The sequence below is a fragment of the Pleurodeles waltl genome, chromosome 9 (assembly GCF_031143425.1).
Source record: "Pleurodeles waltl isolate 20211129_DDA chromosome 9, aPleWal1.hap1.20221129, whole genome shotgun sequence".
NCBI lineage: Eukaryota > Metazoa > Chordata > Amphibia > Caudata > Salamandridae > Pleurodeles > Pleurodeles waltl.
The window spans coordinates 136258966-136272554 of record NC_090448.1 but is presented as its reverse complement, the minus strand read 5'-3'; positions in this window follow the sequence as shown (position 1 = coordinate 136272554).

The following is a 13589-nucleotide window of genomic DNA, read 5'->3' as shown; positions in this document are numbered from 1 at the left end:
ACGTTATTTCACTCAGGCTGCAGTGGCAGGCCTGTGTAAGAATTGTCAGAGCTCCCTATGGGTGGCAAAAGAAATGCTGCAGCCCATAGGGATCTCCTGGAACCCCAATACCCTGGGTACCTCAGTACCATATACTAGGGGATTATAAGGGTGTTCCAGTAAGCCAATGTAAATTGGTAAAAATGGTCACTAGCCTGTCAGTGACAATTTGGAAAGAAATGAGAGAGCATAACCACTGAGGTTCTGATTAGCAGAGCCTCAGTGAGACAGTTAGTCACTACACAGGTAACACATACAGGCACACTTATGAGCACTGGGGCCCTGGGTTACCAGGGTCCCAGTGACACATACAACTAAAACAACATATATACAGTGAAAAATGGGGGTAACATGCCAGGCAAGATGGTACTTTCCTACAACAAACATTTCGAAATTAATGAAATTGCTAATAGTTGAATACTACACAATCCTGAAACCTTTTGGGTGGCTTCCTAACACGTGAGGTCCTCACAATATATTCATCATTGACTTCAAGGCCAACACCACCCTCCTTCTTACAGATGTTGTTGCTGCCTTGCTCTGGTGATATCCTCTCCTTGTTCCACCACTTATTATCCTCTAACGTAACAACACAATCCTTGACTTTCACAACTTTCTTAGGTTGGGAAAATCTGGATTGACCCTTGACTCCATAACCCGGAAGGCAAACCTTGGCCCAGTCCCCTGGTTTTATGGATGAGGAATGAACCCTTGCTGGTTTTTCAACGTCAGTATACTTACTATGGGATATCTCATGTTTTAATTTTACAGATTCCAAATTCTAAGCTAACTTGGTCATGGGTTCAAGGCCTTTGAGGAGAGTGAAGAGGGATCTCCAGTGATGGCGTTGGGAGTTGTGCAAATCACCCTTAACAACTCCTTTATTTTCTTCACCCAATCCAAACAATTGGTGGTGGACAGTTAAATATTGTCTTTGATAACTCTATTACACCTCTTGATTAAACCATTACTGTAAAAGTGATATAAATATGTCTTCATATGCTTCACTCTCCACTGAGATAGAAATACCTCAAATTCAGAAGATGTAAACTGAACATCATTGTCCAATATGACTTTCTTAGGTGTGCCTTCTCATAATCACTGACCTCAAAAAGTCAACAACTTCAGAATTTTCAGATATCTGCAAATATTGGTTCCTGATCCTTATTTTCATGGCTCTCATCCCTACATGGCCTTCATGTGCAAATTTGAGTATTTTCCATGTACACTACTGGGTACAACCAAAATGTCACCTCACAGGAGTAGCCCATCCACCACATTCAATTCAGAAAAAAACATGCTTAAAAGCATCCACAAGCAAAAAAGATTTGTCTTTCAGCCACTCCTTACCTACACGGTTTCTGACTTCCAACAGATTGTGATCTGCTTCTATTGCAGTCCTTCACTCGAATCCTGTAATGCATCCATTAGTTAAATTAAATAAGGCACCAACTATGCTACAATCATTGTAATCAGAATCCATACTTGGTTCAGTCTCTTTTAATGCAAATGGGACAAACCTTCAGAGAAAATAGTTCTTGCACCCGGAATGTATTGCACACTATGTTGGAATTCAAATAACCTGAACTGCCACTTGGCAATGTGTGGAGTAGAATTGCCAGCACCCTTAGTAGTGAATATATTAACCAAAGGTTTATTGTCCTTTCTGACAGCAAATTCTGTTATTCCTTAAGTTTTTGACCCCCCACCAACATGCCAGGGCCTCACATTCAATAACCGAATCATACTCCCCTTAAAGTATGAGAAGCTAAAAATACTACTACTCCATCCTTCCCCTTGAGCGTTTGCATGAGCACAGTACCCAAACCATACTGACTGGTGTTAATGATTAGAATTGAGGGATTATGTATGTCAAAAGTTTTCAATGGGATGGCATTAACTACTTCCATTTTGATCATCTCAAATTCACTCTTTGTTTCCTTACTCCATATGAACTTTTTAATTTTTTTGAGTACATTCCTTAGATTACTAGTTCTTCCCGCACATTTGGGCATAAAGCAAGAATAGAACTCTAGCATGCCTGAAAATGAACGTACTTGGTCTTTGTTTGTATGAACAGGAAATTCAGACGTTGCCCTTACTATATTCTCTTTTGGTTCAACTCCATTTCCCGAAATCTTATACCCCAAATAGTGCACACAATTTACGGCAAATTTACACTTCTCTGCTCTCAGATTCATGCCTTTTTCTTTCAATACAGATAGTACCATTTCTAAAGATTTGTCATGGGAGCACTTATCTTGACCAAAAAATCAAAATATCCTCTAGAAAACATCACACATTAGGAATACCTTTGCATAATGCTTCCGCCACCCTCTGAAAAACTGACGAGGCTGAAGCTAAACCGAAAGGCATGCATTTAAATCTAAACGCACCCTCTGGTGTGATAAAGGTTGTCAGGTGCCTAGATTCATGCTTCAAGACAATCTGATGGTTTGCATCTGTCATGTCTAGGATAGTGAAAATCTTGGCAGCTTTTAAGGAGGCAAGCATTTCGGTTATGTTAGGCAAAGGATGCCTGTCCACCCAAATCCTATCATTGAGGTATCTTAAATCAATGCACATATTTAATGCTCCAATTAGTTTCTTAGCTAAGACTATAGTTGACAGCCCCACTGAACGTTCTATAGCCTCAATGATGCCCTGATCACATACGTTCCTTAATTTCTTCCTGAGTTCCTCCCTCATGGTCAAAGCACATGCCTAACTTTTTGTACAACAGGCACAGCTCCAGCTTATAATATTATTTGATGGGAAAAACCTTTAGGTTTTCCAAATTTATTTTTGAAAACTTCAGGAAAAGCCTTCACTCATGCACATTAATTTACAAATGCCACACTTTCTTCGTTCAGCAACACTTGTTCAGGACTATTGGGATAAAGGACAATGCCTATTTCCTCTGCTCTAACCATCCCAATAAATATGACCCATCCTTGGCGACATATAAAGTAGCATGTGCTTTGTTACCTTTAAAATCCAATTCCATGTCAAATTAACCCATCACATGTACAGGTTTTCCTCCATAAACTACAGGTTTTACATTTGATTTTCTTAATGCAATATGTTTAAAAGTTTCCCATTTTTTCATTCCAATGAGAGCGAAAAAAGAACCTGAGTCAGCCATCATGGTGACTGGAACATTAGCTATGTTTACAGAGTAATATGGTATTTTCACATTTTTTAACCCTACTTGCATTATATCTTGATATAGGTTACTTTCCTCCCCAGCTGATTGTATGTGAAATACTGTGGGGCATATTTACATGAAAGTGGCACATCTGAGATGATGCACCACTTTTCTTGCCACCCCCCCAACAGCACCTAACGATACCATGGTTGTGCCGTATTTACAATATGGCACACCATGGCGGTCGTTAGCATAATAGCATCAACGTTTTTGACGCTATTGTGGCGCTTTCCTACAGTAGCGTCAAAAATGTTGATGCTAATGCAGCAAAGCACAGGGAGGCCCATTGCATATAAGGGGTGTGTCATTTTAACGCCTGCTCTGAGCAGGCGTTAAAAATGACAGAAACAATGACTTAGTGAAATGTTGTAAATTTAATTGCGCCATTTTTCTTCAGGACTCCCTGCTCCGGAATGCCCCCTTGATACAATGTGCCTGGTGCAGGCATAATGTGGGGCAAGGGTTTACAATGTGGTGCAATGCATGCATTGCGCCACTTTGTAAATATGGTGCAGGGAAATTGCCTCCTTAACGCCACAGAAGCGTAAATAAATGACACTAGTGTGGTGCAAGGAGGCACAAGAGGCTTATAAATATGCCTTGAAGGTATTTTCCTCATGTTCCTAGCTATTATCCTTTGTGCTTTCATTCTCTACCACATTTCTTCTGTTTAGAGAATTTTTTTATTGCTTGCACTAGTAGACTTGCATACCTTTGCAAAATGTACTTTTTTCTTACACTTGACACATTTTTTGTCAGTAGCTTGGCATGGCAACGTGTTGCCTATGTGATTTCTACTGCCACATTTATAACATTCTGTTATTTTTTCCTTTACCTCCGTTTTCTTTTTCTTAAATTTCAAAGAATCCCTTTCATGAAAAACATGCACCTGGGACCTCAATTACCTTTGTTCCATATATACAGTAGTACGTTCTATGCTACTATTTCAACAGCTTTGTCAAGGGTTAAATTGTCAGTGGTTAATTGCTTTTCATGAGCTTTCTTGTTGTTTGTTTTTTTCCATAATCGGACCCCTTATCATTTCTTCCTCAAACACACCATAATTACAGGTAGCAACTAAAATTATTAACGCCCCTACATAAGATTAAATCGATTCACCAGGTAACTGTTGTATACCATAAAATGAATCTCTTTCCATAATGATATTTTTCTTTTTCTTAAAATGTGTGTCTAGCGTTTTAATGGCAGTACCATATTCACCTAAAGCATCACCCTCCCCCATCAATCTAATGCAAGGAAGGGGCTTTAATACTTTTCTGTCTTAAGGGCCTAAAGAATGTTTTAAAATTGCATATTTTCATTTCTGAGTAAAAATGTCTTCTTCAATAGCTTCAAAATAAGACTCAAAACCCTCCTTCCATTGTTCCCATTCAATTTGAGGAAGTCCTAGTGTTGAAAGAAAAGCAGAAGGAGGAATAAAGTTTTGCTGCATGTTATTGGAAGAAATTAAAAGTTGCTAAGACGGGGAATGACGTGTGAAATGATTCACTATGTGATTAACTATATATAAGTTAGTTAAAGTAACAGTAAAAAATTTCAGGTTTGTGAATCACCTTGATTCGCAGCAGAAAATTACAGTATAGATCTGTGACACATGTATAGGTGTGTGTATAACCTGGTCCACAGTTCCATATTACATTTGTTAAATCATGGTGTGCAAATCATGGGCCCGCTAGGTAAAATTAGCAAATTACAGTATAGATGTGTGAAGCACTATAGATGTGTGGATAATCTGGCCCACTGTCTCCAAACTACACCAGTTAAATAGCATAGTGTGTGAATCACAGATCCATTAGGTACAATTTGCATTAATTTAACCTGTATATGGTAGAGCATGTAGACCAAGGTGTGCGAATTACCGATCCACTGCCAAGGTTTTAATCATGGTGTGTGAATCACCGTGATCCACTGGGAAAGGTGCCCTGAATGACCACCATGGACGCTGTTGGACTTTTTGCATTACGCAGGGTCATCCCCAGTCTTTTTGCCTCCTTCCTCCTGGTTTTTCTGACCTCTCGCTGTTGGCTCTAGGACTCTGAGCACTTTATCACTGCTGACCAGTGCTAAAGTGCAGGTGCTCTCCCATCTAAAGTTGGTATGATTGGCTTATACCTAATTGGCATATTTAATGTACCTATAAGTCCCTTGTACAGTGGTATCTCTATACCCAGGGCCTGTAAATTAAATACTACTAGTGGGCCTGCAGCGCTGCTTGCGCCACCCACTGAAGTGGACTTTTAAACCTGTCTCAGGCCTGCTAGCGCAGGGCCTGTGTGCGCAGTTTATTGCCACAGGGACCTGGCATCTAAAGTTACTTGCCAGGCCCAGAACTCCCCTTTTACTACATGTAAGCACCCCTAAGGTACGCCCTAGCTAGCCCTATGGGCAGGGTGCCATGTATGTAGAAAGGCAGGACATGTGCCATATTGCATGGCCTGTCCTGGTAGTGACAAACAGCCTAACTGCTGGGAGTGCTGCCTTCTCATAGGATTGCATTAGAAATGCCCTGCCTTATGTGTAAGGGTTATTGTCTGATTTATGAGGGGTAGCGTAGGCGTATTTGGTATGGTTGTGATGGTGATAATAAATGCTGCTTACTGGTGTGGGTGTATTTTTTATTACTATCACAGAAATGCCACTTCTATGAAGTGCGCATTTATCTGTGCTTATGACTTTGGTGTTTTGCAGCTTGACTCCAATCCACGTCTGGGCAGAGTGACAGTTGGGGCTTTGTCCATACTTTTCAGACAGCCTGTACACAGGAAGGGTGGAGGTGTCACAGAGGTGCATCTGCATACTGAATAGTCTTCCTGGGCTGAGAGAAGGGAGAGGCGGGGCACACCTACATTTGTAAAGGCTGTGCCCTGGCCTCACACAATAGGGTCGTTAACCCCCCACTGATGTTTGGAGCCTGTGCTGAAAGGAGAGAGGGGGCACTCCCAGAACCAGTTGTAACTGGCTGGAACCTCCTCTCCCTACCATTGTAAAACATTGTAAGAACTGACTATAAGTACAGGGGAGTTTTCCCCACAATTGGGAGACGTTTTGAACTTACCTGGAACTGGACACAGACTACTGGAAGGACTCACCAGGAACCGCCAGGGACTGCTGCTGCTGTGCTGACCTGTGACCTGCTTGGTCACTGAGAAGGACTTGCCACACGCTGCACCCCCCTTTGTGCTGGCCTGTTGATGGGCCCTCCATCTGTGGGCCTTTTCTATGGACTTTGTCCCCCAGGAGCAGGGTGCTGTGTCCCCTGACCCCTGTCGCCTGGTGAAGCACGAAGGAGTGCTTCAACACTGCCAAAATTAGCGCTTTGGAGAAAGCGCTACACCTTCAACTTATTCAAAACGCTGGGAATGTGTGTTTTTATGTCAAGAGTCACCGCCGCAATCCGGGCTGTACATCGGGCCGTGGCGCTTTGAAGAGCGCCCTTTAATTGCTGCCCGAATCACCGCCGCAGCCCGGGAGGCTGTATTTCTGAAAGCGCGAGTGCCGCGCACCTTCTAGTGCCCCCAGGGTACTAGAGTAAACAAAGTTGAAGAATCCGGAGCAAGCGTGCTCCTAGCGGTGCCCCCGGGGTAGGGATCGCTCCGAGGAGCGCCCCCAGGGCACCGGCAGGCCCAGTCTTGGGCCAGAGTGTCATCGGAGCAGGAGGGAGAGGAGGATGCCTCCCCTCTCCCTCTCCCTCGCCTGCTCAAGACCCGGAGGGCTCTCCTGGAGTGTGCGGACGGGGCGGCAGCCTCATCGGAGGCTCGACTGTGCCGCGGGATCTCTTTTGGGCCCCCCTCGTGGGCCAGTGGTATTGTTTAGGGGTCTCCCCCCTTGAAAGGGTCGGTGGAGGCCCGGGGAGACCCCAGGAGTTTGCGGGTCCCTGGAGGGGCCCGTTTTCAATTCGGAGGGGGTGCGTAGCACCCCCCTCCTCCCTTAAAGATTTCCCTGATCTGGGCCCCCCCTCGAGAGGGCCGGTGAAGGCCTAGGGGGGCCCCCAGTTATCACGGTCCACGGAGGGGCCTGTCCATGGTCAGGGGAAGTGCGTGCCGCCCTCCTCTCCTCAAGGGATGCTAGAGGCCCCCGTTTTGCGCAGTTGAGTGCCGGGGGGCCCCATTGTTCGTCTCTTAGGCACTGGAGGTCCCTTCATCAACTCAGGTACTGTTTGCAGGGACAATATACCTCAGAAGTTCTTCCTACAGACTTTAGTGGATTGATTTATTGCCTACCTGTTTTTGATGTGTACTGATGTTTTTACATATATGGGCAAATGTTCCTTTTTTGGGCATAACTTGCTAATATGTTTCCCAACTTGCCATATGTTTTCTAATGTTCCTACTATGGGCGTTTTATGATATTCTTATGACACGTGTTCTAATGTGATAACGTGTTTCCTGACTACTGCTTATGTTGCAAAATACTGAGTAACCTGCTTATGTTGCAGAATACTGAGTAACCTGTGTGTTATGTGTGACTACTGCTAGTTTGCAGAGTAACTAATGTGTAACATTCTGACAATTGCTGAGGTAGCAGGATAGTACTAATATGTGATGTTTGGTCTGATAATTGTGTTGTGTACAATACAGTATATTTTCATATAATCTGGTGTTGTGTTTCCTTTGTGGTGGAGATATTGCATCACATGTGTTTTGTGTGTTGTGCAAATGCTTTACACATTGCCTCCGGGTTAAGCCTGACTGCTCGTGCCAAGCTACCAATTGGGTGAGCAGGGGTTATCTTGGACGTGTAACTCCCTTGCCCTGACTAGAGTGGGTAAGTTCTGCCTGGCTGAGGTGCATACCCTAACCAACCAGAAACCCCATTTCTAGCAGACGCGATGTGTCATATGTGATGTGCGAATCACTGTGATCCACCAATGGTTGCTGTGGAAGCGAAGGGTTGCTTTGGAGGCAGCACACACAAGCTTTGCGCAATCTTGCGCATGAACAAGTTTGCGCACACAAATACAGGGCAGGATCCCAGAATCACACACGGGTTGATGAGAAATCAGGAGAAAAAAACGAAAGAGGTTACGGAAGTAATTCTTCCACTGTCACGGCCGACTCCCTCCGAAGTATACTCGCTCTGCTTCCTCAAAGATAGAAGTAAAAAATTGGGCGACTTCCTCTGAAATGTTCTCCACTCTGCTCTGTCTGATAGAATCCTGGTCGGTCGTCAGGGAACTCTCGGTCTTTGCCACTGAAAAGAAGAGCCAGGTAGCAGGCATGCGATGCTTCTTTTGTTTATTGAAGATGAGCTCTGAGGAACGACAGACCAGGCACAGGGAAGAGAGTCAACTGCTGTTGAGAACGTTCCTTCCTGAACTTACATTCTCAGAACATTTTAAGCATATACATTCTGAGAACCATGTGAGGTTCTCAAATCAACATGAAACCAAACACAATGGCCCATATTTATACTTTTTTAGCACCGCATTTGTGCCGTTTTTTGATGCAAAAGCGGCGCAAACCTCCAAAATACAATTGTTGTTTGTAAGTTTGCGCTGCTTTTGCTTCAAAAAGCGGCGCTATTGCGGCGCTAAAAAAGTATAAATATGGGCCAATGTCCCTCATCTTGTTTTCCATATCGCAATTGCACAAGCTAATCTTGTAGCTTTTTCTTTAAGCCATAGTGTCAGGTGAATACAAGTTGTATTTTTCTTAGTATTTTTATTTAATCCAAAATGTTGATTCTGAATTATACCAGCTAGTAGCCGCCATGTTTTCTGCTCATGCAGATTCTGCTCATTGAGGCCCATATTTATACTTTTTTAGCGCCGCATTTGAGTCATTTTTTGACGAAAAAGCGGTGCAAACTTGCAAAATTCAATTATATTTTGTACGTTTGCACCATTTTGCGTCAAAAAGCAGCGTAAATGTGGCGCTAAAAAAGTATAAATATGGGCTTGAGTATTCACATCTTCGGTGCAGAGCAACACATGCAAGCGTGAAACTGGAATGAACACCACATTAAACATAGTCATTATTAACCCGTTGTACCAAAATATAGCTGTACAAGAAACCAAACGGCGAAAGGTGCTCTGGTCTTGTGTCAAGCCATTCTTCATTTTCGAGGCAAAAGTTGTCTCAAGTTTGCTTTTTTCATGTAGGATTCATTTTTCGATCTAGCAAGCAAGCGCTTTAACCTGTTGTAAGTCTTGTGGCCTTTTAACTATGCCCACCACACGCCCATTACTTTCACTCATTTGTGGGCTTGCCTTTCAAAAGTTATTTCTTATCATAGGTAAATGTTTTATGTTTGTCCGTTCTTGGGGCGGTTTTGTCCCAACCTTGGACAACAACCCTTCTGCATGGATAATTGCATGTTTGCCGGTACGTTTGACCGCAAGCGAACTTCTTTTTCCTTTTGTGTGTCTGCTTCGCACTCATGCTAATGGCGGCTGTGGCGCTTTGAATCAGCTCGCTTATGTCAACTGTTTTACTTTTCATTTTCAATTTATATATCAAGAAACGTCCAGTTCGGAATTTACAATGCCAATAGCTCTAACTCGAGCAAACGCGAGACCCATTTCATTGCAATTCTTATTTACATATCCTAACACGCTCACTATCTCTTAGCATAATGTGCATCCTGTATTAATGGCTATTTCTCATACACATAGCGTCCGCGCCACCTCTTGTCAGACTGAGGAAACTGCACTGTGAACTGATTAAGGAGAAAAGGTCAGTACCGAGTATAAAATGATGGATGAATGCTCGTAATTCATTTTTTATATAAACAATGCTATACATATTCGCTCTACTATACATTTAAAAACAAAATGTTGGCGCATCCAAACATGCATATGTATACCAGAGTTCACAGAACTAAATTAATAACTAATAGAGACATGAATATTACATTTATAACAGGTACAGCTGGGAAACAGTGCCACTGGAATTGTTGACTGACAATAGATGACCACTTTATGTGCATGGCTATTCAAAGTATACCTCAAGGATAGGCAAATAATATTGCAAATTATGCAATTATAGGCAAATTATAATGTTCATAACTACTTATTTAGCTATTTCACATTTTATCTGAGTATTATCAAAATAGATCTGTTAAAGAAGGAAAACTATTCCCAATAAGCAGATTTCGTCAAAATATTATTCACCAAGTGATCCACGGTGAAATACTTGCACGAACAATTTGCAATATTGTTCTCCATGGCCTTTTCTTGTGACTAGAGGCTCTTCCAGACTTCTGTAGTTTGAGCACATAGGAAACTGAAATACCAAACTGAAGATGTTTTAAAATAAAGTCGGATAAATAGAATTAAAGATACATGCCTTTCATTGGAAGAACTGTGCAACTGTGGAGTTATTTCTGCTGAGTGCAACATTGTAAATTAGCCTCCATCTGTGTTACCGAGGCAGTTTGAAAGAACAGTGTATATTGCTCTTGTACTAACAAACATCATTACATCATCAACGTGGAACCTACACATTGAGCCAGACTAGTGATAACGACTTTACCTGAGATGGCATTCTTGATATCTCTAAGGCACACCTACCTCTTGGTGGAGCAACTACCACACCACCACCTTCGACATTGCACTACGTGCTCTGTACAGGCCCATGCCTAGAACATTTTCTCTTCAACAAATACATATATGGAAGCACTTATCGACCCCACAGCTAAGTCATTGGAGATGCTACATCCCTCCTAAAGAGGTTTGCACACCATACCTTGCTGCCTCTACCTTTGAGGAAAGACTCTCTGAAACTGAAGGTCATTGCAGCTTGTAAAAATGAAGACGTTCTCTCCTCTGCGAAGCATATAGTCTGCATATGTCATGACCAGTTTGGATTACTGGCGATAGCAAATTAAGGCCCATATTTATACTTTTTAACACCGAATTTGCGCCATTTTTTGATGCAAAAGCAGTGCAAATTTACAAAATATAATTGTATTTTGTAAGTTTGTGCCTCTTTTGCATAAAAAAAAATGATGCAAATGTGGCGCAAAAAAGTATAAATATGGGCCTAAATTTCTGGCGTCAAATATTTTTTCTGAATTGGAGAGCAAACTTTCCTATGCAAAATAAAAGGGAAAATCCCACATTTAGTTGCATTTTTCCTATACCCCCTGACAAATCAGTACAAACTTTAAATGAAGGAGCCAAAGTGGATGAACGTTTTTGGAAACTTTTGTGCAGATTTGTCGAAGAGTTCCAAACGTAAAATGAAAACAAACCATGTCTTTCATTTGGACAGTCTGATCCAAGTACAACTACTCTTTCCCTCTAGCCACTAGTATCATGAATGTGAAGAAACATATTTATCATTGTGTTGCATTGCCCTTGTGCCACGCAGGCGGTGCAAGGGCATGGCATCAACAAAGTCAAATTTATTAACCTGCGCAAGGCCACCTTGCATGGCCTTGAGTGGTTTGATAAATCTAGAGTAATGCAAAACAGTGCAAATCACTGCTTTGCGTTACTCTTCCCCCAGGAGATGTTCCATGTGTGGAGCGTGGGTGTTACTATGCATCCACCCATGGATTTTGGTGTATTCCCTGATTTACCAACACTGGCAAACCCAGTGGTGTAACAAACTTGAGGGGGGTCCCTCCTGGAAAGTACATGGAGGGCACCCTCCCCAGCCCACTACCTGCCAGTTTTGCTGAGGGTGCCCACCTGAGGTCAGGGGCCCCTGCACTTTTGGGGGCTCCAGGCATATACTTTATGCCACTGGGTAAACATGGGAATATGTCAAAATGCTAAGCCTTCCCAGGGGTGGTGCAACAAGGAGAAATATCTTTATTTCACCTCATTGTACCCTCTTTCTAATTGTGTTGCATTCTGCAACACACTTAGAAAGAGGAAACTCCCTCTGAGGATTGTTTTTGGGCAGGAAGGTTACTCTTCCTGCCCAAAAACAATCCTGCCAGCAATGCAGGCACCCTTGCAACATGTTACATGGGTGCTGTGTTGGCTCAAGGCAGCATATTGTGCACAAGAGCAAGAAAAGGAGAGGAATGCTCTGTATCTCTATACATTTCATGCAGCACAGTGCAGCCCAGTGCATTGCAGCAAGCTGGCTTAGTGCGCTGCGTGAAATAATGATAAATCTGTCCCCCATACATAATGGGTAACTGGACAATATAGTCCAATATTGCAGATGAGGGGTATCGGTGGCATAATAAACTATGAGGCCAAAGGCCAAGTGGGTTGTAATTTTCAGTAGAACCCTGAGATGGAAATATAGGACTGAAAAAATAACATAGTACGAATGATTTATTTTTTATATTACGTTTATTATGAGGCAGTTAACTTGAAAAAGCAATTTTCTCCAAATTTCAGCAACCAGTGTACTCTTAATAAAATGAGAATGTTTAGCCTTTATTTACCTTTCTCGAATAAATTGTTAATAAACAATATGCATTTGTGATGGATGTTAGATGTAGGGGATTCCGTGGTTCCATTGTTTACATATAATTATGGATTTAGTGCATTTGCTACATATTTTGCCATATAATTTGCCAAATTTGCAGATTTCACTGAAACATGTTTAACTCAAATGGATCAAATCATGGTGACATGCTACATAATTTGTATTTGTTGCTAAATAATTTAGATTAACTTAATGCATAACTTGGTCCTTCAGGTTGCATATCAAAGGTTACGGAGACATTTTAGTTAAGCTGAATTTTTACATAAAGAGAAACTTAGAACTTCAGCAGTTATAGTTACCTGAGCTACCTAGAAATTATGACCCCCACAATGCACTGCTTATGACCTCACATATTGCATCACTTATGACATGGTCAGTATTAGAAATTAGGGTCTCTAGTTGGCAGTGGTTTGCACCCTGTCTGAGTAGGGACTCTCACTCTAGTCAGGGCAAGGAAGTCACACAGCTAAGATAACCTCTGCTCACCCACTCGGTAGCTTGGCTCAAGCAGTCAGGCTTATCTCAGAGGCAATGTGTAAAGTATTCTACACACACACAGTAACACAGTGAAAACCACAAAGGTACACCACATGAGCTTAGAGAAATAATCAATATTTATCTGAGTAAAACAAGACCAAAACGACAACTATCCAACATACACAAGCAAAAGTAGAATTACTGAAGAATAAATATTGGTATAGTGCTTAGGAACACAGTAGCTCCATCTGGGGCTATCATGACGTCTTGACAGAGTGGTTCCCAAAAGTCCAACACCACTCATGAGGGAGTGCAGGCTGGTCATGGAGTCACATGCGCCCCGGGTACAGTACCTTTGATAGACGATGGGGATGTAAAGATGTTGTACAGAGTCGGGGAGGTGAGGCATTGCTGTAGTGTTGGTTCCTTACTACCACGGTGAAGGTGAGCCA